General features: G+C 37.9%; 1 protein-coding gene and 1 pseudogene across 2 annotated transcripts in view; both read left to right on the top strand.

Annotated features, from left to right (window-relative positions):
* LOC118025686 lies at window positions 1-683 on the top strand (annotated as a pseudogene).
* A 9,496-nt stretch (window positions 684-10,179) lies between these two features.
* Window positions 10,180-25,006, top strand: part of LOC118025685 — a 43,687-nt gene continuing 28,860 nt past the window's right edge. Inside the window, exons 1-5 of one of the 2 annotated variants that reach the window (XR_004683379.1) lie at window positions 10,180-11,655; window positions 12,326-12,378; window positions 12,726-12,824; window positions 18,548-18,660; window positions 21,150-21,242. The gene's annotated coding sequence lies outside the window, so the exon portion shown is untranslated. Of the gene's footprint in view, window positions 11,656-12,325; window positions 12,379-12,725; window positions 12,825-17,769; window positions 18,661-21,149; window positions 21,243-25,006 lie in introns of those variants that run through there. The other variant, XM_035028256.1, reaches the window with a different exon arrangement.

Below are 25,006 nucleotides of genomic sequence, written 5' to 3'. Positions count from 1 at the left end.
CGCAGCGCCGTCACGTTACTCGCAGTGGGGCGGCGGCCGCGGCACAGCGCTGAGTGCACATCACGCCTTAGCAGCGGCCCCGGAGGCGCCCCCGCCCTCACTCACAGCCCCTGCGCTGGCGCAGCCACCCTCGCTCCCTCTGCTCTTCTTCCCTTCGCTCGCACCAGCGCTGATCAGTTGACCGAAGAACAGATTGCTGAGTTCAAGGAAGCTTTCTCCCCATTTGACAAAGATGGCGATGGAACCATCACAACAAAGGAACTTGGAACTGTCATGAGGTCACTGGGTCAGAACCCAACAGAAGCCGAATGGCAGGATATGATCAACAAGGTGGATGCTGACGGAAATGGCACCATCGACTTCCCAGAATTTTTGACTGTGATGGCTAGAAAAATGAAAGATACAGACCGTGAAGAAGAAATTCGCGAGGCATTCTGAGTCTTTGACAAGGATGGCAACGGTGACGTCAGTGCGGCGGAGCTACGTCATGTCATGACCAACTTAGGAGAAAAACTAACAGATGAAGAAGTAGATGAAATGATCAGAGAAGCAGATATTGATGGAGTTGGGCAAGTCAACTATGAAGAATTCGTACAGATGATGACTATAAAATGAAGGCCTACTTTCAACTCCTTTCCCCCCTTGTAGAAGAATCAAATTGAATCTTCCTTCTACTTACCTCTTGCAAAAAAAAAAAAAAAAAAGTTCATTTACTCATTCTGTTTCTATATAGCAAAACTGAATGTCAAAAGTACCTTCTGTCCACACACACAAAATCTGCATGTATTGGTTGGTGGTCCTGTCCCCTAAAGATCAAGCTACACGTCAGTTTTACGATATAAATACTTGTACTACCTTAATGATAAGGAAGCACCTAATGGACTCCTTGCAGTTCCATTTGCTCATGATTAATACACTGTTTGGGCTGGCCAGTTTTTCATGCATGCAGCTTGACAGTGGAGCACAGTCAGGCATTTGTATTAAAAACAAAAAATGAAAAAAACAAATTTAAAACTTATTCAAATGGGTTCTAGTTCAATTTTTTAGTATAAATTGTCATAGCTGGTTTACTGAAAACAAAACATTTAAAATTGGTTTAGCTCAGGGTGCTGTGCAGAGAAATGGGTGAAGGATAAACTGTCTAGACGTTGCCCCACTTAGCAGGATGGCCCTCTCGTACTTCTGGGCACCCCCACCCATGGTGACCATGACACTCATCCCGGTGGCATGCCGTGTGTGTTGGTTTAGCATTGTTCCGTCTTGTCCTAGTGTGAAATGGGTGTCAAGCTGTCACCATTCACACAAATTTTTTTTTTTTTAAACAAGAAACCTTTACCAAGAGGGCATCTTGGGACTCTCCCTGAACCATGACTTGATGTATTTTTTTTAAATGGTGTATCCTATGCACTGTGAACCTCTCCTTTAATGAAGCTCCCTATAAATCTTCAGTAACACATGTGTTCTGCTAATGCTTTGGAATGAAGGATTTGTTATGGTGATGAGCCCTGACCAACATGTGGTGACAGTAAAAATTGCCTGCAGGTACAGCTAAGAGCCAAGTTCTGATTAATGCTTTGTCATGGAACTGAGGACATACAGATAGAAGCCCCGGCGTGAAGAGCAGGTCATAGTTCATTTGGGAAACAACAATGAAAAATCTCCTAAACTTGAAAAAAAAAAAAAAAGCAAAATTAAATTATCAGCATTTCCAAAATATATTTGAGCTATTTTCTGACAGTTTCTGAAAGAGAAAATCCTTTACTATCTCTGCTAATTCACCTCATGATGCCTACGAGATAATATTTTATTACAACCCTATCTAATAGATCCATGGAGATACAAAGCCTTTGGCATATATCGGATTTTCTGGAAATGTAAAGGAACAAAGAAGGAGCTATGGGGCAGGAAAAGAGGAATATGCGGGGTCAGGTTATTTGGAAAAGGAGATTATTTGGAAGCTACTTGACTTTTTTCTCCCTGAAAAACCACTTCTATACTCACTTTCTCAGATTTTCTTTCATTGTTATACAACAATAGCTACTTAGATCTGGCCTAGCAATGAGGGAGGTGACCGAAACATAGCTTCCACTACTCAGAAAACCCTCCTCCATTCCCTGCACACCTTCAACCCATCTCCAATTATGCTTTCTGGTTAATACTTCAATTTCATCTCAGGCTTTACCTCCTCAAAGTGGACTCATGCTTACCCACTGTGTGTAGAGGGACCTGTCATGTTTCCCAGGAACAAAAGATGGAGCAACCAGTAGTTGCTCAATGAATGACTCAAAACACCCTTCTGACAACGGGTTATTACTTGTGTTTTGTTATGTCACACAAAGGAATAACATAAAAATATAATTGCAGAGAAAAATTCCTTTTCTAATTAGCTAACTAAAAACTATGGACAGTCCCAGGCACTATTCAAGTCCTCACCTGTTTGTTTGGATCCTGGGTCATGACCACAGCAGTATTCTGTTTAATAATCAGCAGAGCAGATTATTCTGCTCTCCAGCCAGGAGTCATTTTTCTATGAGAACCATTAGCATGTTTCTCGGTAAGGTTTTCTCTCTGATGAACAGAGTAGAGATTTAGAGGCCTGCGGTGGCAAAATGTAAATAAGATAATGAGAAGATTGTCAGCATGGTGTGCCTTGGGAAAGCTCGTGATGAAGAACATTCTGTGGTTTTCTACTGCCGTTCAGCGCTATTCCTTCAGGGCTCTCCTTTCTGGTTCCTAGAATCCACGTGGAAACCTCGATGCTCCAGTCCTGCCTCCTTCATCTGCGACCAGGAATAAAACAATGGTTTTAAGCTAACTAACTGATTTAACTCCTAAATAAGTTAACATAAACCAGGGTCTAGAAAAGCGAAGGATCCTTTGGGGTTAAATGGCTTTAATCACGATTGCATTGTACTGATTACAATTCCCAGCTGTGCTGGTGCATAGCTCTTCAAAAGAATGTCTACAGTCCCCTCTTCACTTCTCTTCCGTTCTCTCTTGAACCCATTCGGGGAAGTCTGTTTGCTTTTTTCTTACCTCTTCACCCAAACTGGCCCTGACCAGGTCACCGGTGGCTTCCAGAGCCGGCATCTCCCTCCCTGGCCTCTAGCCTTCTCGCTGGTCTCGCCAGGCCAGCCCCTCGCTACTTCTGGGGGGCGGTCGGGAGGGCGTGGCACCGGGGCCGGAGCTCGGGGCAGGGAAAAAAGCTGAGGGCGAGCAGAGGCCTCGCAGCCCCCGCCCCCTCCGCCGAGAGCTCCGGGGACCCTGTCACTTCCTCCCCTCCTCCAGTCCCGGCTGCAGAGCGCCACCGCAAGCGCGCGGAACGCGCGGGAGGTCGGGCCAGCGGCGCGCGCCGCACGGCGGGGACACGCGAGCACACGGTGTCCTCGCGCAGCCCGCCCGCCCCCGCCCCCGCCCCCGCCCCCGCCCCCTGCTCCCTGTTCCCTGCAGCCCTTGCAGAGGGAAAAGTAAGTAGTGCACCTTCACCACTTCCTCTAGCTGAGACCGAAGGTGTTTCTTCCGCTGGTGCTGACGATTCTACAGAACCAACTAGTTTCATCATGGAACAGAAAGAAAACAAGATAGAACATAGATTTTTCTTCCTTCCTTCCTTCCTTCCTTCCTTCCTTCCTTCCTTCCTTCCTTCCTTCCTTCCTTCCTTCCTAACTTCCTTCCTTCCTTCCTTCCCTCCCTCCCTCCCTCCCTCCTTCCTTCCTTCCTTCCTTCCTTCCTTCCTTCCTTCCTTCCTTCCTTCCTTCCTTCCATCTTCCTTTCTTCCTCTCTCTCTCTTTCTTTTTTCTTTCACCAGGAATTATATCAAATCTCCCGCTAGTCCTGGCAGTAAGCGTGATGGACTTGTTGGTATTCCTGTATGCACAACAACATTTAATTTTTCCAGCGACACAGTCGATATGTTGTTGGCAGTTGTAAAGAATCTCATTATCTCTCAGGCAAAATACTTTATCTAGAATGTTTATGTGGCGAAGGTAATTTTAAAGCAAACAATTTTGGATTAAGAAAAATAAGCCTACATCTATAATAGGAGAAAACAGCGAGAGGAATGATAAATTATAAGAAAACCCAGAAGTCCTGCATCTGGGTGGGTTGTGGTGGTGGGGGTGGGGGTTGGGGGGGGTGGGGGTGTTACCTCAGGCCAGAAGGGGGCACCTTTTGTAATTCTTCAATTCAGAGGAGATACTTTCATGAAAAGTACCCCTACCCCCTCCATCCCCACCCCAGGGTGCTTTTTCTCCTGTATGTAAAAGATACCACATGGCTAGCAGTGGTTCTCTCAGCTCCTCAGAGTTCACAGGGATTAATCTTGCGGTTAAATTCTCTCCAGTCATATCTGACAAGATAGCTTCAAACCATGGGCTCCATGGGGCTTCCCTGAGGGAAATGCAGCAGCACCTCAAAACCAACCCGGAGGTGAGGGACTGTGGAACCTCAACCTCTTGGGACTGGGAGGGCTCCTCTCACTTTGTGCAGAAGGTGAGTAGCTTTGCCAAGAGCTCCACCATCTAGGCCCCAGATGGTAGTGGTTTGGGATTAGGTGAGTGTAGGAGCCAGGCTGCGTGTGGGAAGCCTTTCCTCTGTGACTCTGGGCAAGTTACTCAACTTCTTTGTAATTCAATTTTACCTTCTAGAGCCATCCTGGCTGAAGTCATAAACATTTAATGCATATTTGTAAAAAAGGTAAGAATCTCCCTGGAATCAGATTTGGCAAGGGGAACATTGTAAATGCTGATTTTCTCTGTAGAAAAGAGTTAGAGCTTGGAATAATTGTGATTTGGGCACTGAGGGAAAATATGACCTGGCATATGACCTAACTAGTGAAGATTGAGATATTTGGGGTAATAAAAATAATAAGATGCTCAATTTTACTTCTCTTTAAGCTATCAATTTCATTTTAGTCAAAGGACATTTATTGAAGTAAAAGGGTCACTTTTTAATAACATATGCAATAATTAATAGAGCAATATTGTATGATAAGAAGAATGCTGGAGGCAGACTCGGTTACACTGTGTACTAGCTTCTTTTTATCACAGTTATCTGGGTGACCAGTTAACACCTTCAGATTTTTTTTCTTTTCTTTTTCAAGAACGAACTATTAGTTTAGATCAATGGCTCCATATTATGATGTGTGTCACAATAATCTGGAGAGTTTTTTGTTTGAAATATATATCCCAGGAGTGCCTGGGTGGCTCAGTTGGTTAAGCGTCAGACTCTTGATTTTGGCTCAGGTCATGATCTCAGGGTCGTGAGATGGAGCCTGGTGTTGGGCTCCTTGCTGAGTGTGGAGCCTGTTTGGGATTCTCTCACTCTCCCTCTCTTCTGACTGCCCCCCCAACTCTCAAACGCTCTGTCTCTCTCTCAAAAAAAAAATTATCTATCTACCGATCTATCTATCTATCATCTATCTTTCTATCTATCTATCTAATCTATCTTCCTATGTACTATCCCAAGTCTGTTGGATTAGAATCTTTTGGGTTGGGGACCAGTAATCTGCACTTTTTAAAAGCTACAATGACAAATTTGGAGCAATGCTTATATCTATAGTTGATTTCAGTTACAAAGTTACAAATGTAGTCCATTTCATTATCTCGTCCCACAATCAAATTCTATGATTTCATTAGTTACAAAAATACTTTTTACAACACTGTAATTATTTCTACATTGTTTCAATCTATATTGCCATCTCAGGGTCAACAACTCAAATTTTTATGTTAACAGATTATTACCAGAGGAGTTATGAGACACAAGCCTAAAAACATGTTTTAGTTCTATTAGTTTAGGATTTATTTTCAATTGTCTTAAGCTTTCATCAACACAAAAAGAACAAAGGAAATTTTTACAATATATGATGAGTCGCTGTGACTAAATCCTGTATAGCTTGTGACTAAGCTCTGCTTTTTCTGACGATCAGGTAGAAATAACAGGTTACATGTGAACAGGAGATGCTATCTTTCCTTTTCACAGAAATTATACTTGACTCTCTGACTAGTGTTTCCTTTCTCTAATATTCCGAAATCAACTCTTTCATTCAGAATTCATATTATTTCAAAAATGGCCATGTCATTATTTTTCATAAATTATTCAGAATATGTAGTAATGAATAGAGAAAACAACTGAGAATATTTGCACTTGTTTGCTCAGAAAAAAACGTAAATTAATAGTTTAAGTACTCATTTCTCACTTGAGACTTATAGACCTTTTTTTTTCTTCAAAGTATAAGACATTGATGAAATGTGTCGAAATGTATCAAGAATCTGAACAAACGTTTTAAGTAAAAAAAAGTGCACATATTTCTGTCTCATCCTTTGTATTTCCTTAGTATAGTCCAGTAATTAAAAGCCGTCATTCTTTCTATTTGTGTGATGTGAGTTAAGATTCATCATGGAAAATAAGTAGCAATATTTTTTTAAAGATTTTATTTATTTGAGAGAGACAGACTGAGAGCATGAGCAGGGGGAGGGGCAGAGGGAGAAGGAGAAGCAGACTCCCCACTGAGCAGGGAACCCGATGCAGGGCTCGATCCCAGGACCCTGGGATCATGACCTGAGCCAAAGGCAGACACTTAACCGACTGAGCGACCCAGGTGCACCACCACACCGCCCCCCCCCGTAGCAAATATTTTTAATAATTTTATAAGAGGAAAGGCATTTCACTATTTCAACTGCTTTATTTATAAGGAATAAAACAATTTTAAGACATAAACAGGTATCAAACACTCTCATATCTGTTTAAAATTCTTAAAAATGAAATAAATGCATGGAACATAATCTCAATGTTGAAACAGTAGTATAATGAATTTTTCAGGTCTCAAATTATAGATAAACCATAATAGAGAGGAGCAATTGGAACTTTAACCTCTGGGTATTCTGACATCTAGTCCAAATTCAGTGATCATCTCAATAAATTTACATTGGCTCACCACATCTTTAATTGATCTGGGCTCCTATCCTATTACTTCTTCTACATAAGCCACCAGTAACAAATTTTGATTTTTGATTCAGAACTAAAACAGTTCGGGGGTATAGCTCAGTGGTAGAGCATTTGACTGCAGAACTAAAACAGTTCTCTAAAGACTTAGGTTATATATCCTTACATTCTGTAAGTCGTTTTTTTTAGTCTCAAGAGCAGCGGATTATTCCCTCCTAGCTTTGTTTTTCCTCCTCTGTGCAGCCGATTTTCCTCATCACAAATATAGACGGGTATCTTTCCCACACTTCTGTGACCTCAAAAAGCATTTATTAGGAGCTTTACTTTGATAGTTATTTCTTTTACGATCTTCTAGATTTGTTCACAGTGCTGACGTTTTCTGATTTTTAAATTGTAATTCAGATCCCACTTCCACTTAAGTTGGAGCAAGAGGAAACCCTCAGATCTAAAAAAAAAAAAAAAAAAAGAATTCAGAACACTATTTTTGAGAGTAAGCATGGTTGATGCACACTTGTTTCATATTATTAAGAGTTTTGACATTTTTTTTTGAACATCACAACTTGTTAATGGTGATGTTGTGTTTATCAAGTTATTTCCTAAAATAGCTGTAAGATTTGGGAATATTTCAAGTGTTCTTATTCAAGGATGAATCTTAAAAACTCTTTGACCTCATGACCTTCATTTTCCAACATGTCACTGATGTCCTCATTGCAGTGGTGTAGTATATTTTTATGTTATCCTACAGGAATGAAATTCCCTTTTGTCTAAGCATGGATGGGAATCAGTCTTGCATTTACAATTTTACTTGTGTGATACTTGGAAGAATTTTCCACAGACCAGGCTATGACTTTGTACATTTCAAATTTTGCCCCCCCCTTTCCTACTTGCTTCTGGTTCTGGGTTCCATAGGATCCAGTCATATCATGATATGACTTCTGGTCTTGCACCTTTATGTTATGATACAAGGTAAGTCTGTACCATGGCAGTTAAGAATATTCCTGGAAGCCAAACTTATGCCCGGAAGGCTAGAAAGAATATTTTTATACCTAAATATACTTAGATATGACAGAAAACTACATATATTCGAATATGCCACTTAACTAGGTTGAAAATGCCACCTCAACTTTCCTTTCAGAAGATTAAAAAAAAAATGTTGGCCACCCCTCCAATGACATCTACACACATGGAAGGAGATGTGATGTGATGGAAAGCAGATCAGAACAGAAAGAGACAGCATTGATTAGTTATATCTTAGGTTTACAAATTTGCAAAAACATACAGCCATGAAGACACACTGCCTACATTCATCCAAAAATGCCTTTGAAGGGACCCAGGCCAGAAAGGAGTTTGAAGCTTCAGCTTTACCAGCTTCGAAGAAGATCCACCTCTGGACACATTCCTGTGCTTTTCAGAGAGTAAGTGCTGAATGAATGGAAGACTTTTTCTCTAAATGTGAAGCCTAAGATGGAAGCTGAGATGACAGATCACTCCAAGAAAGTGGAAGACCTACAGGGGCTCTCTCCTTCATTTGTGCCCCATGTTGCCAGCTCCAGTTCAGAGCAATGCCCAGAACTGAGTGCACTATTCTAGGAGTGATCTAATTCATGCAAGGCAAGCAGAGTAGAAACATGACCTTGCTCATTCCAGACCATTTACCTCTATTAAGCCAGACTAAAGCTGCTTTGTTGTGTTTTTTCCTTTCCTTCTCTTTGGCAACCTTGTTATGACATTGAGGCATACTGAGCTTATAGTGCATGAAAAGCTTTTAATTTTTCACACTTGCTAGACCAGTTTTCTCTCAGGCTGTCACCAGGCAATTTAAGGTGCAGAGATACTTAATTTTGTATGTCAATTTGACTGGGCTAAGGGATGCCCCATAACTGTGTATTTCTGCGGGAGTCTGCAAAGATGTTTCTGGGAGAGGTTAGCATTCATTCTTTTATTTATTTTTGAATTTTATTTATTTATTTGAGAGAGAGAGAGTGAGAGCAATCACAGAGGGAGAGGGAGAAGCAGACTACCTGCTCAGCAGGGAGCCTGATGCGGGTCTCTATCCCAGGACCCTGAGATCATGACCTGAGCTGAAAGCAGATGTTCAATCGACTGAGCCACCCAGGCACACCAAGGTTGGCATTTGAATCAGTAGACTGAGTAAAGAAGATCACCCCCTCATCACTACAGGTGGACATCCAATCTGTTGAAGGACTGAATAGAGTAAAAGGCAGAGGAAGGGTGAATTTGCTCTTTGCTTGAGCTGGGGCATCCATCTTGTCCTGCCTTTAGACATCGGCATTCCTGTCTCTCAGGCCTTTGGACTCAGACTGAATTACACCACCAGCTTTCCTGGTTTTCCAGTTTGCAGATAGCAGATTGCAAGACTTTTTAGCCTCTGTAAATGAATGAGTCTATTGTTATAATAAACAAACAAACAAAGAAACAAACTTCTATTGGTTCTGCTCGTCCCATTTGAAACAACTAAAAAAACAGTCTTTGTAAAAATGGCTTTCAGGAACACTGCACATCAGCAGAGAGTGAGTCATCTCTGAGAAATGGGAAAACAAATGAGGTTTGCTCTGTGATTGTGCTAGCTTACTGACTTGAGGATGTTTCCAGGCTGCAGGGCAGTGTGACTCCAGAGCCCATCCTGGCAGTCTCCCTGAGTTGAAAAGGAGCCTAGAGACCAGAGAAACAAAGGCTGCTGGAATTTGCAGGACAACAAAGAAGAGTGCTGCTATTAAGTTTTTAATATCCACCTTCCTAAGTGGTATCCTAAGCACATCTTTTCGTGTGCTCATTAGCTACTGATAAAACTTCTTAGGTGAAATGTCTATTCCTGTATTTTGAGTATATTTAACTTAGGTTCCTTATTTTCTTATTATTGAACTGTAAGTGTTCTTTATACATTCTGAATAAAAGTCCTTTATCAAATAGATAGTTTACAAATATTTCCCCTAATCTATGATTTGCATTAATTGACATTTATGGAACATTCCACCTGCAGTATACATATGGTTTTCAAGTGCACACAGAATGCTTAACAGGATAGACTATATTCTGGGCCATAAAGCAGGACAAACCTTAATAGATGTAGAATTATTCAAGTTAAATAAAACACGCTGTTAGACCAAAATGGAAATAAATTAGAAATCAACAATGGAAAGATATCTAGGAAATTCCCAAATATTTGTAAACTAAATAATGCATTTATAAATAATCTGTGGATCAAATAATAAATCAGAAAAAAATTAGAACTGTCAAAGTTCCTCAAGGGACAGGACTCAGCCCCATGCAAGCACTTTATAGAGCTAATTCTGCTTCATGTATAGTTCTTTTTCCTGAGTTCCTGGTACAAATATCTGCCTGCCTATTTGACATTTCCCTTTGGATATCTAATAGGCATCTCAAACTTATGTCCAGAATCAGATCATTCTTTCTCCAATTATGTCTCCTCAATCCTTTATTCCCAAGTCTTCTTTATTTCAGTGAAGTACAAGGGATTTAAATTTTAGGACAGTGAATTTATTTGTATGATATTATAATGGTGGATTCATGACATTATGTTTTAGTCAAAACCCACTGAACTTTATGGCGGAAAGAGTGAACCTTAATGTATGCAAATTAAAAAAATAATTTTGGAGGCTATGAACTCATGGGGCCAACTGAAAGAGTTCCTGTGGCCAAAGCTGGAACAATGTGAGCAACAAAATAAAGTAGTATTGGATTGTAACGGAAAATATCAAATAAATACGAATGAGTTTTATTGACATAAATGGTTGATAAAGAAGTAAATGGGAGATTAGACAAAAATCACCTGCAGAAGATTTCTAAATAATTCATGTAGATACTCTGTTGTGAAAGAGAAATGGTATAACTCTCCACTTCTTAAGTGTGGGCTGCACATAGTAACTTCCTTTCAAAGGGTACAGTATGGAAATGGAGAAAAGAGAGTAACTTTTATACTCTTTATAAATTGTGGTAAGAATGGCAATTCATCTCTGTGATCTTCCTCCAAAAACCTTTAACCCAAGTGTAATGATGAGAAAAACATCAGACTACCCCAATTTGAGAATATTCTACAAAATATCTGACCCACTTTTCTCAAAACTGTAAAAAAACAAAAAACAAAACCAAACATCAAAAACAAGGAAAGAATGAGAAACTGTCAGCCAAGATTATCCTAAGAAGACGTGAAGAATAAAGGTACTGTGGTATCCTGAATGTGGTCCTTGCATAGCAAAATGTATTAAGTAAAAACTAAGAAAAGGTTTTAGATGAAAAATGAATTAAGTATAGACTTTAATTAATAATAATGCATGAATATTGATTCATTAATTTTGACTTACCATACTAGTGTAACATGGTAATGATAGGGGAAATTGGGTATGATGTATATGGGAACTTTCTGTACTACTTTCACAATTTTTCTGCCAATCTAAAACTATCTTAAAAGGAATGGTTTACTTAAAAAAAATGAAGTTCAACTCACTCTTAAATCACATCCTTTGTGGTTTTCAGCTATTGGGTTTATTTCAATGCCACAGTTTGTAGAGACTGACTCTGCTTTTGATCAGGTAATGTCTCTCTTTCCATCTCATTCAAATATGGATTATTCTATTTACAGGATGTTTGGACAGAGGCAAAACACAGAGAGATCAATGATGCAGAAGCCAAAAAAGCATCCCTATCATTGCCAACACAAGTGGGCATGCAAAGGTAAGAACCTATGACCCTCCATTAGACCACAGATTGTAATACAGTTAGAATTTTCTGTGTGTCTTTTAATCCTAGACTTTTAATGAGAACTTTTAAGAATTTGAACTAGAATCTGTTAATCAGAAAATGTTTTATCTTACTTTTATTTATTTATTTTATTTTTTATTTTTTTAAAGATTTTATTTATTTATTTGAGACAGAGAGAATGAGAGAGAGAGAGCACATGAGAGGGGGGAGGGTCAGAGGCAGAAGCAGGCTCCCTGCTGAGCAGGGAGCCCGATGCGGGACTCGATCCAGGGACTCCAGGATCATGACCTGAGCCGAAGGCAGTCGCTTAACCAACTGAGCCACCCAGGCGCCCTTTTATCTTACTTTTAAATAATATGTTTATGTAGATCTTATTAAATTGAATGTAATGGATCAGATTTTATTTGACCTGGGTTGAAGATTATGAAAGTGTTATAATGCTATTTTATTAAAGCAAAGTATGTAATTATAAAGGTTAGCATCTGAGATTTGTTTCATGAATTGATATAAATATAAAATTCTTATTTCAAACAACATTTGAGAAGATGGCTACAAAACTCAGTCTTGCTTATATTTCTCTTTTTGACATTCATTTTTATTATTATTCAATCATTCTGGTATTACTTATATTTTGCCTTTCCAGGCTTTAGTCCCACTGAATAATATCTGTGTGATTCAGAAAAGATGTAAATGAAGGTAAGATGACAAATTTTAGTGGCAGTGTTTTGACTAACCAGCTGATCAACTAATATCCACCAATTTGATTGTTTGTGAATTGTAGTTGTTGAATGGAAGTGTTACATAAGAAGGATATTTAATAAATAGTACATGAAACATATTGAACTCAAAATTTAGCATCAATAAACCCAAGTCTTTAAAGATAACTAAGTATGCGTTCATATCGAGATAATTTAAACAGATTGTATATTACGTTCCCTCTCCTTAAGACAATGTGCACCCTCAGAATTTTACATTTCTATGACACATTTTCAAGTTTGTCTTAAATGCCTAAATGTTTCAGAAAGAAAAAATATTTATTACAGATTACCCTAAATATCCCAAGTGGCATCGCACTGTTCTGAGACTGAGCAGCATTGTGCTGGTTATACTCATTGCCACAGTGACAGGACTAACTATTTGGGGTGAGTAAACTGAAAGCTGTATGTTCAACTATAGAGATTAATGTATTTCCTTTGGAGTTTCCCTTTATTTCTCTAACTTTTCCAGAATCATTTTTCACATTTACCTTACATATCCTCTCACTATTACTTAAACTACATTGGTATTAAATGACACAGTTGATAATTCCATTAATAATGAGTATTTTTGTCCCTATACAGAGAAGGCAACAAACTTGTAAATTTAGAAAGCCTATTCTGCTTATAATTTTAATTAATTGGTAAATTGTGTGGGTTTGGCAGTCATAATTCTATGAAGTGAAGTTTTATATTTTGGTAAAAGCACTTAGATTATTTGACCCTTTAAATAAAGCTTTTGGACTTTAGAAGTAGTTTGATATTTTGAAGTTTTGACAAAATTTATTGGCTGTTTGAAAATTTAAGACCAAGTTAAATTTAACTTGAATTATTCCTAAAATGAGCTCTACTTCAAGAAGAGCTATGGGTAATTATATCTGTTATTGTTTCTATTTGTTGTGACCTTCTTTTTTTCTTTTTTCTTTTTTCAAGGTGGGGGAGGTTCAGAGGGAGAGGGAGAGAGAGAATTTTAATCAGGCTCCACACCCAGCGCAAAGCTCTCTATGGGGCTTGATCTCACAACTCTGAGATCATGACCTGAGAGGAAATCAGGAGTCAGACACTTAACTGACTGAGCCACCCAGGTGTCCCTGTTGTGACCCTCTATGTGTTAGAAATTGTGATGAGCATTTTACCTACATCATTTTTTAGTCTTGAGACAGCTCTGTTTGTTAAGCATTTTCCCCTTTTTTATATATGAGTAAACTGAGAAACAGAAAAGCTATGTAAAATTTCAAGATCACACAACATTCTAACCTATCATGCCAAACAGACACAAATTTCAATATATTTTTAATTTTATTTAGATAATTTTTATTGTTTGTTTCTACTTACATTTTCATAAGTGGAAATCTCCTGAGTCTCTAAGTTTATTCATCCTTTGTCAAAATATAGGGTTGAAATACTATAGACAGGTTTCTTAGCCACCAGTGTGCATTCATTTGTAGTTTTGTTTTAACGGGTGATTAAAAGGCACAAGCTTATATTTGTAGAAATCTAATTAGTGTTACTCCTTTCCTTCATTTGTCAGTAAGTCACCTAAGTAGCGAGCACAGAATCAAAGATTGCGATTGTATGAATATTTCTCCCAGGAAACAGCAGGACAATACAAATTTCACAAGTGGTTATATTTCATTGTATTATAGAGGAGGAAAAAATTTCCTCTACCCTCTTAAGTTTGGTACCAGGGGGCCTGTGAATTAAACTGTCAAAAGACCAATTAACAGGAAGAAAAGGTTTATTTGCATTCATGGGAGAGGTAACAAAAGAAGTAGCTAGCTCTGCTCAGTTACAGTGAAAAGGTGTATATACCTAGCTTAGTAGGAGAAAGGTGGGGCAAGAAGTGGCTTCTCAGGGAAAAACAAATACATTTCTTTAGGAAACACAAATGGCCTTTGCAGGAGAACAAACTGGAGATAACAAAGTGAGTAATAGTGTCTGTATACACAAGTGTGTGTAGTCCTTACCTCTTCATAGTCACAAAATTCCTCCAGAAAGGGGATTTATGGTAGAGTTCTTAGTTGTTTTTTTCTGGGAGTAAACCACTCCAAAGAGGAATTTATGACAACCTCCTATCTCAGAAGTTTCTATTTTTAGCCGGATAAGGGAAGCTCAGAGGAGGCTTCTTCCTGCATCTGTTGATTATATTAGGCATATACAAAAGATAGAAAGTCACTAACTCCTAATACCTTCACCAGTTATGGGAGGTTTTCAGGCAAAGCACAGTAAACAGGATATGGTTGTTGTGAAGATTTAAATCCATGCCTTCTCCTTTGATAAGTTTCTAGAGATTTGGTCATCCTCTTCTTCCTGGTACAGAGTGGAAGGACACCCTTACAAATGGAGATTTCCCTTATAACTGTAAATGTCTCTTACAAAAGGATAATTTCTACTAGGTTTTCAGACCTTCTGTGTCTGCAGTTTCTTAAAAACAACCACCTCAGGATAAACCTTATGCCAAGGAAGCATGTTTCGGGGTGGTATATTTTGCTCCCCTTTAGCACTCTTGTGCTTCAGACTCTCTAGTGACTTTCTATAGTCTAAGGACTAAAATCTAAGGACTATAAGCCTAAGCACTTTAACATTGTTTCCCTCTGAGTCTTGATTTCCTACAATAGCAGTCTCATTTCTCATAATGTAACTTTCCTCTTTTCACTCTAGCCTCCAGCAAAACAAACCTCAGTATGGTAATAAAATGCAACATATTCTCTCAAACTCAAGTCTTTGTTCATTGATGATCCAATCCATTTCTTTTGGATATTTATCTCTCTGTTGCAACATCCTACCCTCTGAACCCTTCTAACACACACACACACACACACACACACAGTTCAGACTATAACACTGATATAATCTGATAAAAATACACATAGTTGGTTTTAGTTACATTTCTTATATAATAGGAAATTAAAAATAAAATCACATACATTGGATATTTATATGTTTTTACTCTGTAAACTTCCTGGTTCTCACTTTGTCTTTTTTTTTTTTTTTAAATTAGAGTGTTTATTTTTTTCTTACTCATCAATGCTTGTTGTAGAATAAGATAATTAACCTTTTCTCCCAAGTTACAACTATTTTCTAAGTAAAAAATCTACCCAAACTATAAACTTTTGCATCGTTTAAATATCATGATTTATACCAAAATGTATGTCTAGACCGTAAGTTAAGTTTGGGTAATTAATAAATGCATTCTAATTAAATATTGATGGTCATAGAGAGTGATGGAAAATAGTATGAAAAATATAACTAATGTGCATGTTTATGTTGGCACTTTTCCCTTAAGACTTTAGTCTATATATCACATCTCTGTAATAGGTCAACTCAGTGCTTCTCCATTATGGACATTTCTATAGTGCTCTCCATACATTACTCTTCTAGGCTTCTCTAGACCACTTGGAAGCCTTTCTACCATGGGGGTCTCAGCACTAAAGCACTCAAAAATTATTTGCTATTTTCATCACTTTGTCTTTGGCGTATCACTTGATCTTAAGCCAAAAGGCTGAGAAGCGATATCTTTGGCATATCAACAATAGTCTCTCACATTCTAAATAACTGTACTTTCCAATGGATGAATTTCTTTCCACTTTACCGCACTGACAAGACCCTGGGCTTCTTTATTGCTGTAGTATGTGACTTTTAGGCAAACAAATGGAAGAGTGAAGTGAATAATTCATGTTTTATTTTAGAGGCCAAATGCTACCATGGCAAAGGTCATATCACAGTAAACCTCTAAATAAGCACAAGAGCTTAAGGTCATTTATTTCTGTCAATAATTTACGATATTAAATTTCAGCAAAACCAAAATTTGTCCCCAGCTTTGGTCTGAAGTGTGTTTTGAGGTATTTTCCCTGGCCAGTGCAGTTAAAACCTAGTTCATTAATATACTATTTCAATGCCCATGTTGTTATGACTTATAAAATAAAATGTTCTGGGAAGAGTGTTGTGAAAATCAGGGTACTTTGCTGATTCAAAACAGAAACTTAGTATGTGATATTTTCTCCAAATAATGATTCCTCATACTATCTCTCAAAGAGCTTCACCAGCGATAGCTAACTTTTGTATTTTATAGTTTACATTTTCATGTTCAGCTCGTTTAATATATCAGGCAAGTTTGTACACAATTTGTGGATATTTAAAAAATATACAATACTTAAGATATACAACAGTTTCAATAGAATGCAATCAATACTTATGTACCTACCATGCGGCTTAAAATATAAGAAATTATTAATTTACTTGAAATCTGTGTGTACCTATTTTTGAAGATAGGTTTGTTTTAATACCTATTTCAAATTTTTCCCTTTCAGAGATATGTCTGGTGGTCATTGAGGTTATTGGGGTCATGGTGAAAAATTTGTTTTACAAAGTTACTGATAAAATATATCATGAAATATATATATTTTTTTGTACCAGCAAGGGACTCTGGAAAGGATATATATGTATTTTTTTTTTCCACAGCAGCTTTCACCTTATGCCTTTTAGACTCTGTTTTACTTTGTTTCCCTGTGTCCTACCACTTATTTTATTGGCTGTATTAGTTATAACCTTGAGTAAGTTCCTTAACATTTACATTCGTCTCCCCACTTTATACTTGTTTACTTCTCCTTAACTGTACTACCTTTATTTACAAAATGAGGAACATGAAATTAATAATTTTATGTATCTTATACATTTCTTGTAAGGAAAAACATTTCATATATTCGTGTGCATAAAAAGATAGGAAATTATTTGACATGTGATAATTACTCAATAATTATGAATATTTCTGGCATTTATCTCTTCTAAAGACTATTCATCAGTGGAAAGGGAGTTCTTTTCTTAAAAGTGGGACAAAATCTTTACTTTTAAGGGAAAAGTTTACAAAATTAGTGAAAACATTTTTCTGATATTCAAAACTTGCTCTTCTATTCTTCCTATTTTCCCATTTCAGCAAAACCGAGGCTAAACTTGTGCCCTAATAACTGGCTGCAGAAAAAAGGGAAATGCTATAATTTTTTAAAAACCTTTAAATCATGGACCGATAGTAAAAAATCCTGTTTAATAATGAAATCTCATCTCTTGATGATCCAAGACAAGGCTGAACTGTAAGAGCTAATTTGCCATGAAAATTAGCCCTCCTAAAGCTGCGAGAAATAAGTAGGTTTTTTTTTTAAAGATTTATTTTTTATTTGTTTGAGAAACAACTAGAGTGAGAGAGTGAGCAAGAGAGAGAGAGCTAGAGTGCATGAGCAGGGGGAAGGGCAGAAGGAGAGGAAGAAGCAGACTCCCCACTGAGCAGGGAGCCCAACACAGGGCTCAGTCCCAGGACCCTGGGATCATGACCTGAGCTGAAGGCAGAAGCTTAAGCGACTGAGCCACCCAGGTGCCCCAAAGTAGGTTTTATAATAAAAGAATTGTGGTGCTCATAATTACGGCCATTTATTGAATTCCTAGCAGATGCCAGGCACTGTGGTAGGCATGCTGCAAATGTTATCAAACTTAGTGCTCACAGCAACTTTATGAGATAGGCAATATTTTCCCTACTTCCAGAAGAATCTGCAGAACTTGACAGGTTGTAAAACTTGCCTATTTCACTCAGCATGTGAGTGACAAAGCTGACATATCAATGCGTCCTTCCACAAGACCTCTTGGAAAGAAAGATACGAGCTCTTGGAATATTATCACTATCTGGCAATATCCCTAGTATCTCGGGTAGGGAAGCTGGGCTCTTTAGTTTGGCTCGTGGGTAGTTTTACCATAGGCACAAGTTTTTCCCAATCTGCACAATGGCAACAGCGCTCTGAGAATAGTTCTTGCTCCTTTAAGCAGCCTTATTCATCCCTAGCTTTGTCCTCACATCCTCTTTGAGCCCCCTCAGCAGTCGCTGTTCACATCATCCCCAGGAATCCCCTTAAGCATCCCATGCCTGCACATAATATATATGTCATGTGTTTTGAAAACCTCCTTACATCAGTTTCCTTCCCTAAATATATAGGAAACTGCTTCAGACTTCTTAAGATTTTCCTGAATAGGGAGATCAATATCAAGACTTTCTTAAGTCTGGACAAAAGTCAGAAAATGTTATTTTAATAGGTTTAACTCTGTTTCCTCTGGATCCTTTTGCATAGGGTTTCATGCAGAGTAATATACAAGATGGAATTTACTTTTGGATTGGATTGAACATCACACACCCACAAAAGACATGGACCTGGCTGGATGGCACCCCTTTACATCTACAGCTGTGAGTATTTAGCATTTGAGTTTTTCAGCAGCCAGTCCCTACGGGGGGTTCCCTGAAACTCCAGATAGCCAAATGGTTCCCTAGACTGAAGACTTTGATCTTTGTTAGTAAGTGAGTGATTAGGAAATTTTCCTTAGAGAAATGAAGTCTTCTAAGCTAATTTATTTTCTTATTTGGGCTTTGAGTTTATCTATAATGCTAGAGGTAGACATGGAAAACTGTAGTTTACATAAAATTCTCTAAATTTCATTTCTTTTGAAGTATTTCTTAAAAGTTTACCAAATAATCCTTGTTTTGATTAGTAGGAAGACTTCAATTATTGGGAAATATTAAGGAGTATGTTATGCATAATACAACAAATAGCATTTGACTCTTTTTAAATAGTCTCACCCCAATCAACAATATGTGTGTCTACTTTGATGCACCTCGTTCATTTCTGCTTAAATTCCATGGGTAGAGAGTGCTAAAATCTTTAGACGTTAGACACTAATCCCCAAAACACAGACAGAAGCTCCTGGGAGTCCAGGGTGAAACTTTTTACTCTCAGCATCAAGGTTTCAGGTATCACCAAAGTTAATTACACTTCTTGAAAATGTGGAATTTTGTTGTGTCTCTTAAAGAGATGTGAAGTTAAGGGGATTTAGGAAGACCATAGATGTTCTGGAGTGATAGAGCAGGCCCACCAGACTTGCTGAGGGTAGGGAAAAAAAATGCTCTGAAACAGAGCAATTCACCCTACAAATGAATATTCTTATCCAGAGACTATTTACAATATTTCTTGTTAAAATTTACACTCCATACCTACCCATGCCATCATACTCTCTGTACATCAAACACTAAATTCATTTTAAAAACTTAACTTTGAGTCTTTTTTTTTTTTTTTAAGATTTTATTTATTTATTTGGCAGAGAGAGAGAGAGAGGGAGTGCACAAGCAGGGGGAGTGTCAGGCAGAGGGAGAGGGAGAAGCAGGTTCCCTGCTGAGCAGGACACCTGATGGGGGGCTTGACCCCAGGACCTTGGGATCATGACCTAAGCTGAAGGCAGACCATTAACGGACTGAGCCACCCAGGCACCCTTACCTTTGATTATTTCTAATAGAAATGTATCATCATGTTTTTAAAGTGATGCTCTATCAACCCACTTGCAAACTTGGTTAGAATTACTAATTTGCCAATCTTGTTTTTAAAATTGAGGGTTTTCTTTCTGATTTTTTAGATGCCTTTTGGCTTATTTGTTTAAGACAAGAAAAGTTGGCTTAAAATATCATGGAAGAACAGAACTTAGGGGAATTTTCCTTCTTTCGTGTAAAGGGTAAAGGATTTGGGGACACCCATATACACAGATGCACAGAAATTCCCTTGCTGAGGTGTCCATGTGAGTTTAAAACATTTAAAAGTGGGAAGGTCTTCTCCTCGATCGCTCACTCTTTCACTCCTCCCATTCTGTCTGGGGTTACTGTTGCCACATTTAACATGTAAAGTCTAGATATACCATTCTTTCTTAGGATCTCTTGTAGAAGTAAGGAGGCTTATTATAGGCAAACAGTGAGGCAAGATTTTTGAAAGGTGTGACAATTGGGATTTGGGTCAGGAGAATGACAAGGGTAATAGTTTAATTTTCTACAGAAAATTGGTTTAATACTTTTTGAAAAACATGCATATCTTTAGATGTGTTGATATTTCTAAATTTTAGAATGATAAATATGATACTGTCTGTTATAAAGTTGGTATCATTCCATTGTTGCAGATACTTAAAAAGTTGAATCAGGAATCTTTGGAGTAATAAAATGAATTTTTCTCCTAAAAGGGCAGGACTATCCCCTGTCTTAGTCCTTTTGGGCTACTGTGACAAAATACCACAGCCTGGGTAGCTTACAAGCAACAGAAATTTATTTCTCACTGCTCTGGAAAATGGGACTCCAAGATCAAGGTGTCAGCATGGTCATATTTTGGTGAAGGCCCTCTTCCTGGTTTGTAGCCATGTGAGGACATGGTGGAAGGGGCTAGGGATCTCTCTGGAGTCTTTTTTATAAGGAATGAATGAGGGTTCCACCTCATGAGTTAAGCACCTCCCAAAGGCCCCACTTCCTAATACATCACTTTTATGGGTTAAAATTTTAACATGAATTTTGGGGGGAACACAAGCATTCAGACCATAACAGATAACAGTCCTCTAAGATCTTTATTTTTAATTTTTTTGGTGTGATCACATGGAATTGGGAAACCAGTGCTTCTTATTCACATATTTATTTTAATTCCACATAGCCTTTCCATTTACAAATGACCATTTTTGGTTAAAAAACTATTTGGAGCAACTACCTTCATTAAAGAAGTCATTTTTTAACAGGCATTCCTTGTCTGAAAATTACAGTGTCTTAGATTTCCAGCTTGGAGAATACATCCCTCCTAAGGAGGGAGAAAACATACAAAATATGCACAGTTGTGTTTTTAGCCAAATGAGAACAGGATGTTGCTTTTTCCTCTACAGATTTCAAGTCCTGGGCCAGGATGAAGATAATGCCTGTGCTGTGATAACAAAGAAGGGTGTGTTTTCTGAAAAGTGTTGCAATCAGAGTTACTGGTATGTCAACACGTGATTTCTGCAGACAATGACCTCTAAACTTATCCCAGTTTATCCTTCCTCTTTCACAAGGACTTTTTAATTTATGTATTTTTGTCAAAACACATTATTTTTACAACAAATATTATGGTGATGATGATAATGGTGTTGATTTGTGTCACTCTCAATCCAGACAATCAGCCTCAACTCATCCCCCTGGCTCTATCTGGTCATCGGTGCTGTATTTCTATAGTTATCTCCTATTCATTAGGGTAGCCATTTTAGACAGAAATTGTCCCTTTGTCTGCTCACTAATTCTCTCCCGGGGCGCCTGGGTGGCTCAGCCATTTGTTTAAGCTCAGACTCCTGGTTTCAGCTCAGGTCACGGTATCGAGCCCCGTGCCAGGGGGAGTCTGCTTGGGATTCTTTTCTTTCTCTCTTCTCCCTCTGCCCCTCTTCCCACTATAAACAAACAAACAAACAAACAAACAAATAAATAAATAAATAAAATGTTAAAATAAATTCCCTATACCTCTCATTCACCATTGGGAAAGAAGCCTTTTCTATTTTTTAGCTTTTTTTTTTTTTTTAAAGATTTGATTTATTTGCGAGAGAGAGAACGAGAGACAGAGAGCATGAGAGGGGGAGAGGGTCAGAGGGAGAAGCAGGCTCCCCGCGGAGCAGGGAGCCCGATGCGGGACTCGATCCCGGGACTCCAGGATCATGACCTGAGCCGAAGGCAGTCGCTTAACCAACTGAGCCACCCAGGTGCCCGCCTTTTCTTTTTTTTAAGAGAAGCCATCAGATGATATATTCATGGACTTTCTACTACGGAGTCTACACAATTGTTTGCATCTTACTTATTTCTTTTTCCTCTCCTCCTATTTCCAAAAAAGGAGTATCCCTCCATCTGTCTAAATCAAATCTCTAAGTCTACAGTTGGGATTGTGTCTCTTCATTTTTTCAAGGAGATTCCTTCCTCCATCATCTCCATTCTAACCTCTCTCTTCTTCCACCGCCTTTTCTTTTAGCAATGAAACAGCAAGAGCACAAGAAAAATTTCCCTGAACCACATGTGGCTTCCAGTTTCTGCCCAGTTTCTTCCACATCTTTTAAGTCAAATTTCCTAGAAATTGTTTCTACTTGCTTTTTCCTCTTTTCACCTCCCACTCCAGGTTCTTCTAAAATCTGGTTTCTGCTTTTCCTATTTCACTAAAGTGTTCTCACTACATCACAAACATCTTTCTTCTGGCAAAACACAATGAAGATGTTTTAGCTTTCATTTTAACTCTCAGCAGTGTTGCTCATTATTGACCTATCCTTTCTTCTAGAAATATTCTCTAACCTCAGCATCTATGACCCAATGCTCTCTTAAACCTGTATCTATGTCTCCTGCCATTGCTCCTCAGTTTTTTTCTGAAGCATCTCTTCTCTCTTCTGATTTCTTCAATACTGACATTCCTCAGTGTTTTGGGTGAATTCTTAATCATACACAATTCTTGGCAAACTCAACCACATTGTAAGTTCGATTGTCATCAATTTATTGATAACTCCCAAACTCATATATATTTCTAACCCAGACCTTATTACAGGTGCTTGCCCACTGGACATCTCTATTTGGACATCTCAAAGCCCCTCAGCCTTCACATGTTAAAAATTAGACTCGTTAGCTTAGCAAATGGCAGCAACGTGCCCATTAGTCCAAGCCAGAGTCCCTGGAGTCAACCATGGCTTCTTTCTTTTCACCCTCGATATTCACTCATTTCAATCCCGTCAATTTTACCACATAATTATTTCTGAATCCATCTACATATCTTCAGACCCACCTTATGGTCCTGGATTCCTGCAACAGTTGTTTTGTCTGCTTCTAGCTTTGTCTTCCAAAGTCCATTCTCCATACCATGATCACAATGATTGTCTAAACGTCATATCAGGCCGCATTACTCACTACTTAATTCTTTTTCATTGCTTAAATCTTCGACCATCTCCTCCCAGACCCTTTGTGTCTTGGCTCGCCTTCATTCCTCCCACACCGCCATGCTTGTAATGATGCCGACAACCTAAATTTATTCAGTTTCTCAAACGTGCCATGCTTTCTCTTGCCTCAGATCTAATCATATATTTGCCTCAGCTTGATAGTCTTCCCTTTCATACTCTCCTGTTTAACTCTTGCTTATTTTTCAGATGACCAGTTAAATGCCACTTGGTGGAAATATTTCCTTAACCATTCTCCACTCCAGACTAAATTATATGCATTTGATGTATATTTTCATAGTGTCCTATACTTATTTTAACATTTAATACTCTATTTTTTGACCATCGTTTAATTATTTGTATTTATTAATATACTGTAAGTTCTGGAAGGACATGATCTTCATTATTGTATGGGAGAGACAAGGTGCCTGATGCATGATGGATGATAAATAAGTACTTGTTATGTTGTTAAGATTATTTGTAACATGTTTTATTGTTTCCCCAGCACAAATTTTCCTAGTTGCACAGAACTTCCCTTAGCCTAGATGATCATAATCTGCCTGCAGAGAAATAAACCACTCTGTTTAGTTTTTTTTCAGTAAACCACTCTGTTTAGTTTTGTTTTTTTCCAAGTGTTAGGTGTATGTGGGCTAATAAATGAAATTTTCCAGGTTTATTGTTTGTTTTTATTTTTGACCTAGAACCTACATTGAAACTTGGAGCAGAGACATTATTACATTAATGTTTGTCAGTTAAATATGAAATCACCAATGGGAAACCTACTTTAAAGTCTTAGATCCACTAAGAGAAAAACTTAAAGGTCATACATGAATTTAAAAAAAATCATTGCAAATTGATATGTGTGAACAGAAGTAATTATAGTTTACAAGGAATGAACTATAAGAGCTTCAACTCACTTAAAAAATTAAACACAGAGAACACAAATCCATGTTTATTTAGTATAATGAATGCAGACATATGTACTATTTTTTTAATGTGTACATTTGGGAAATGTGGGAAAAAATGTTAGGAGAGAAGTTGCAGTTAAGGAGAAGGGAGGGAAAAATGATGGAAGATTAAGAGGTCTGTGGATTTTAAAAAAAATTCTTGTTGAAGAATTATTCTTGAAATAATATTTCCCATTAAGTTAGAAAATTTGCATTTGCATCTAAGGAAATATTTTAGTGGTGCAATTTTGATACAAGAATTCTAAAAACTACTGTGAATTGAATTAGCCATGTCTAAAAATCCTTCTAGAAATCAAAGCTTGTCTTATTATCTCCACTATAGATCTACATATATGTATATTTTTAAGGGATTAGATTGCTTGAATCATAACAACTAAAGTTATTTTTAGATTACCCAGTTGTCCAAATTAATATTTTTAATTATACAGTGATTCTAACTGTTGGGAGGGGAGCATTTTAAATGATGTAAATTAGAAGATTCTCAGTGGAAAATCCTTTAGGAATAAATTTATAATTTATGACACTCAGAAGTTTTTATCCTTCAACTTTAGACTTCTTTTGGAATGTTTATAGGTTTATGTGTATGTATGTAGTTGGGGAAAACTATTACTTCATTATTGCTTCACTAAAGACTTTGATGAGACCACGTGCAACTTCCCATTTATACTCCTATTAAGTTGAGGGCTAAGTCTGCCTCCCCTCTCAGGGAAAGGAAGAACGGCTGAGATTCTTCTGCTCCTGAAGTCTTGTTATGTCATTTCCTGCTCCTATTGTTCCTTGGCCCCTTTTCACCTTCTTTGAAAATTTTTATACCATTTAACAATTTTTCACCTTATCTGGGGT

This window comes from Mirounga leonina, unplaced genomic scaffold (assembly GCF_011800145.1).
Source record: "Mirounga leonina isolate KUSES-001 unplaced genomic scaffold, KU_Mleo_1.0 Mir_201, whole genome shotgun sequence".
Taxonomy (NCBI): domain Eukaryota; kingdom Metazoa; phylum Chordata; class Mammalia; order Carnivora; family Phocidae; genus Mirounga; species Mirounga leonina.
The sequence above is the reverse complement of the archived record's forward strand: the minus strand, read 5'-3'. Positions and strand labels throughout refer to the sequence as shown.